Source organism: Montipora foliosa, chromosome 13, assembly GCF_036669935.1.
Source record: "Montipora foliosa isolate CH-2021 chromosome 13, ASM3666993v2, whole genome shotgun sequence".
NCBI lineage: Eukaryota > Metazoa > Cnidaria > Anthozoa > Scleractinia > Acroporidae > Montipora > Montipora foliosa.
In genome coordinates, this window is record NC_090881.1 from 22,631,182 (window position 1) to 22,637,088 (window position 5,907).

General features: G+C 38.7%; 1 long non-coding RNA gene across 1 annotated transcript in view; it reads right to left on the reverse strand.

Annotated features, from left to right (window-relative positions):
* Nucleotides 1–3,412: 3,412 nt before the first annotated feature.
* Nucleotides 3,413–5,907, reverse strand: part of LOC137983156 (uncharacterized) — a 7,269-nt gene continuing 4,774 nt past the window's right edge. Inside the window, exon 3 of the long non-coding RNA XR_011118910.1 lies at nt 3,413–5,114. This is a non-coding gene — a long non-coding RNA (uncharacterized lncRNA). The remainder of the gene's footprint in view (nt 5,115–5,907) is intronic.

Sequence of the window (5,907 nt, forward strand, 5' to 3'; positions counted from 1 at the left end):
GCAAATATGGCCGCGAGGTTTTTGTTAGGTGCACAGCTTACGTACATACAGACTTAACAGGCCATTCCACATAGGGGCTTTTCAGGGACAGTGAAATAAAATCAACAACAACAGAACATAACAACATTCAATTGCTAAGCATCCCAACTGGCTGGAGGCAAACCAGTTGGCTATTTACAAGTGCACCCGAGAAATTGAATTCACATCAAGTTAGGTGCAAAGCTTACATACACACATACTTAATCGACTACTTTGACGATGCGGCTGCCACTTTGGATTCTGTTGTTTCAATAGCTATTATGGGATGCCCAGGGGGCAAATACTCGTATTAAATTTGCCCCCTGAGCATCCAATAATATCTTTTTAACCTTTGACGTCCAAACCAGTCTAAACTGGCCAGACTTAGTATTTTACTGTCTAATGCCAGACGATTTTACTCGTCAATGGGGAACCCCCAGGAGTCAATGGGTTAATCACGCACTGAAAAACTATGTCCCCATGAAAATGGCCACTGTATCGTCAAAGTCGTCTATTGACCATTCCCCATAGGCACTTTCCAGGGCCAAGGAAAAAAGTCAACGAGAACAGCAAAAACAAAAACAGTTACATGTAAGACTCCCAACTGGCCGGTAGCAAACAAGTTGAACCAGGGACTACCAGGACCAAATTCAAGGATTGGTCAGAACAGGTCTTGAACCCAGAATTTCCCCATCTCAAGCTATGCAAGCGCTCATTTCTCTGGGCTCCACTGCCTCCTTAACTCCACTAAACTTCATACTGATTTTTACTTTATCCTGGAACACTTATAAGTGCACCTAACATTAGTGGTTTTCCTTGTCAAGATAATCTGTCCACCTTAAGCAATACAATTTTGGGGTTATCTCCTCGAGATTTCACTTTCAGTGTGCCGCTCATGTTGCATAAGGTTAACAAAACTGGCAGTCGTTTGTCCCTCCACCGACCTGGTGTGGAACAGGGGTCTCTGCTCGTTGCTACATCAAAAACTGCTTTGCTTTGCTTTGCTGTTCTGTTCTGTTCTAGCCCAGGTTGCTCGAAGCATGGATAGTGCCAACCAGCGTTAAATACCATGGAAACTTATCGGTTTTCATACCTCTTAACCAACGGTTAGCGCTAACCAGGCTGCGAGCAACCGGCTCCTATTGTTTTAAAAACATTCGCCCTTGTCACACGGCGGCCATATTGTCCTGGGAGACCAAAAAAGCTTTGTTTTACTACGCCAAGCCTCACCCCAACGGTTTCCACTGCGAGGCTTGGCGTGGTAAAACAAAGCTTTTTTGGTCTCCGGGGACAATATGGCCGCCGTGTGACAAGGGCGAATTCTGCATCCGTGCCCACACTGGCTCATGGGAAAAATGACTGCCTCTTTGGTTTTCTCTTCGGCGCATTAAAAGCGAAATTTCAAGAAATAAATGCCAAATTTGTTTGTTTGTTTTAAGTGAAGAGTTTTAGTTTCGTAACACAAAAAGCGTCTGTGCCATACTGCGCCGATTTATGCAACAGGGACGGAAAAACGTGTTTTTTCTCCGAGCATTCTTTAATTTCTTTTTTGTATTTGGTCGCCTTATATCAACCAGACATTAGTTTAGTTAAGTAGTTACAAGGTTTTGTCAAGCAACATAGCAGGGTGAAAATGTTTTTAAACAATTTGAAAGTTTTAATTTTTTTTTTCTTTCAAACTTTTCTTAAGACAATGAAATATTTCCCTAGGTTCCAAGCAATACTTTTTCTTTGGGTTTCAAAGAAGTTTCGTCGAAGACTCTTTTGCCGAAACTTTGAGCTTTAATTTCGAGTAGACGATTGTTTATTTCGACTAAGATTTTTGTGTTTTATGGTACACTGTTACCGACCTAAAAGTCAAGAGAAAGCTGAATCGGGGAGAAAATTATGTTAAAGATTACCAGATTAAGGTTGCAGTTCGTGTATTCAAGACTAACTTAGTATGCAATATACGAGTTTTATTCTCTCTAACTGTGAAAAGCGTGTTTTGCACACTTAATTAGACGGATCACAACTGCAATTTTAAACGAGTGACGTCGTTTTCTCCTCGATCTGGCCCAAGGCCTCACCAGAGAGTCTTGAACATAAGTAACGGTTGATCATTAAATCCAAAAATTTCAGTCGAAGTTAACAGTCCTCTGCTCTTAATAAATGCTTAAACTTTCGTCAATCGAGTGTTTGGCAAACTTCGAAAGGCTGTATTCAGTATTCAGTATTTTCAGTATTCAGTTATTTCGCCAAGTTTGAAAAAAGAATAGCGGGACTTTACTTCTGCAAAGAACTGTCGAAGGTCGTTGCTGAAAAAGTAAGGGCACTTGGATGAAAGCGGAGAGACTAAAAGTACTCTTTCATCCCATTGCCTTGATTCTTTGAGAATTACTTGCGGTGGTTTTTAGCAGAAGATAAGCTCTGTTTACTTTACGAAATAAGGGAAATACAAAAATATTTCAGGCGTTTATGCATTTAAAATTCAAATACTTCGAAACCTTTTCACCTACGCTATGTTGCTTGGAGTAGCTTTTGCAAAGCAAATTGAACTTTGTAAGCTTGCGTTGTTTAATACAATTTGGTGTGGTGTAAACGTCTTTTGAATTAAATTTGAAATCCACTCACGCCATGTTGTATTTTTCAACAAGTTTCAAAGCTGATTTAACTTTGTGAAAGCTGGTACTATAAGGTATTTAAAGGCCCAGTAATACGGGCAACATTTTTCGTGCAACAATATTGCGTTGCAAGTTCAGATGGTTTGTTGCGCGTTCTACCACCTTCTTGCGCAACAAATTTTTGTGTTGCAAAACGTAGACGTCGCCTTTACTTTTTGCAATGTGAAAATTTGTTGCACAAGAAGGTAGTAATACGCGCAACAAACCATCTCAACGCGACAAGTTGCATGAAAAATGTTGCCCGTATTACTGGGACTTTATTGGTATTACAAAAATAACTTTAAACCGGGGGAAATGCTGATAGCGGGCAAATTGTAAGTATCAGAAAAAAATGAATTTTTGAATCGCTTGTTTTTCTTTTAATTTTCCCTTGTGCCGCCATGTTGAATATTGTGACATGCAGGTTGCCCCAGGCATGCCCAACGTCACAGTTATTCAACATGGCGGCACAAGGGAAAATTAAAAGAAAAACAAGCGATTCAAATATTCATTTTTTTTCTGAAAAATTGGTCCGTAACCATTAATTCCCCTGGTGGGGTATTTGTACCCCAGAATTTAAAGGGGGTACTCTACAAAATTTTTGTGAGAACAAAACGTTCAGGGGAGGCTGTGCAAATTTGTAAAATTTTCCCGCCAAAAGACTTAGTTTCTACGAAGTAGATAATAAATTTATTAAAACAACTCTTCGTGTACAAAATTCTTTATTCAAAATAAAGTTATTCTTACACGTGTGTAACTCTCTGTCTACCTTTATTTCACCACACAAACATTTATAAGGCCCTTTTCATGTGCAAATGAGCGAAAACAATAGATTTTCCTCATTAGCACTACATTTAAACTGGGCCAACAACTTATCCTTTGTTTGAAAAAAACTGAATCACTTATAAACGTTGCATTTTAAATGTACCGAATCTAATTGCAAAAGAGAACAATTTATTGTTTTGGTTCATTTGCGTTAGATTCGGCAAATGTAAAATACGACGTTTAAAACGGGCCTAAGCGTAACAACCAGGGAATAGCTACTTTCGAATATGAAAGAAAAACCTTAGAATTCCGCAATCGACTTAAAGCGCTACTGCAATGAAAGAAATAATCACTTATCTAATTTTTCTTCACATTTCGAACGTCCTAGCGTTAAGATTTTTTCAGTAATTTCAAGAAAGACTTTGTTAACTCCACGATTTTCATTTAACGGTCCGTCAACAAAGTCTTTCTTGAAATTACTGAAAAAATTTAACGCTAGGACGTTCGAAATGTGAAGAAAAACTAGATAAGTGATTTTTGATCGTAGTAGCACTTTAATAGACATAGCTGCCACAAGAGGACTTAAGTCTAATGCAAACCTAGTCATGGTTGTTTCGTCGGTGGGGTAGAAGTATACAAAAGTTTGATTTTATCATCGGAGTTAACATTGTAAATTGACCACCTTACAGAGATTCTAAAGGCTGACGTTTCGAGCGTTAGCCTTTCGTCACAGCGAATAGAGGAATTATGGCTTGTGTTTAGTAGGGGCAACGTGAAAAATTGGAATGCGTTCGTTAATACCGTGGGGATTAAGGGCACCCACGGTATTAACAAACGCTTTTCATTTAACTAATGTGGTCCTATTTTTCACGCTGCCATGTTACCACCAATAGCGTAGCTCCCACTACACACAACCCTTAATTATCAGCCCACTTCGGAAAATACCATAATACTCTTTGTTTGTCCCCCAAAATTTGAATGAGCATTGTTACCAGTTTTTTCTTGGGACTTACACTGGTCCCAAAAGAAAACAAAAACAACGCTTGTGCAAAATTTGGGGGGACAAACAAAGAGTATTATGGTATTTTCCAAAGTGGGCTATTCCTCGATTCGCTGTGACGAAGGGCTAACGCTCGAAACTACAGCTTTTAGAATCTCTGTATGGTGGTCAATTGACATAATCAACTCCATTGATAAAACCACATTCCAGTCATAGTACAACTTTACGTTCCCAAAATAATCATTGTCCAGACCTTGCGTAAATCTCATCACAGTCTGTTATATTAACGACCTACACATTGGAGTACGAATACGAGTTTTCTGTAGTGGGCACACGCATTACGGTTAAAGAAGAAATTTCTGGAAATGCGCGTACTCAGAACTGAGAACTTGTAGTCGTACTTCAATCTCAAGGGCGTTGTCGTCACATGTCGTAGAGTTTCCATGGATAATTTCGCAACCTGTGGCAACCATGTTTTGTGTAGAGTTTCCACGAGAAAAAAAAATGAAAGCGTTTATCGAGTCCTTTGATTGAAAAATTCGCGGAATACGAACCTAGGCGCTTTTACCAAAAAGATCACTACTAAAGCTCTACCTTATTGCCTATATAGTGACTCTTGACTTGCTTGCTTGCTTCTGTCCTCGTCGCCTTCGTGGTGTTTACTTTGGTTTCTTTGTCTTCCAGGCACTCTGAAAAACAAATTGTAAATTACCTGTCAGTATAACTTCTCCTGATCTGCTTTAATTCGCATCAAATGTAAAACCTGATCCCTAACGGAACACAATCGCAGCAAACCAGCCATAAACCAAAAGATGTCATCACTAAGGCACCTTTCAAACTAAATCAGCAGTGCAAGAGCAGACTGAAAATCCACACAAGAAGCAAAAAAAAAAAAAAAACAATCCTCCCTCATCATCATCATCAATCCAATTTTTATCCCCGCAGATGGGGGTGACCGGATTTACCCCACTTTGGCAGCAATCTCTCATCTCCCTCAATGGCATGTATTTCTTGATGGCTTTATGTCAGAGACAATCTTTTAAGCATCAAACAAAACTTTTCCGAGTGTTGATACTTTCATTTGGCCAATCTGTAATTTTGTCTTTTGCATTCAACCATTTAATTCTGACACTTTAAACTGCTAACTTCAAGGCCTTTGTTTGTCTAATGAACACTGGCTACAAAAATGTAAATATGTGGCAACAAAACAATGCTTTATATTAATCATTATATTAGATCAAGCAATCAATAAATACATACATACATAGTAAGAAAATAAAAAAGGGGATACAATACAAACATTCAAAATTGACTATGCCTACTTCTTACTGAGATTAAAATAATCAGTAATATTCAAATATATGAAATTTCATGCTGTCTTGAAAAGAAAGAAAGTAATCGCAAACCCTAGGGCTAGGGTTAGCCAAATTGAGGGTTTGGGGTTATTTTCTTCCTTTTCGAGTCTTAAAGGTCTTTGTTTTC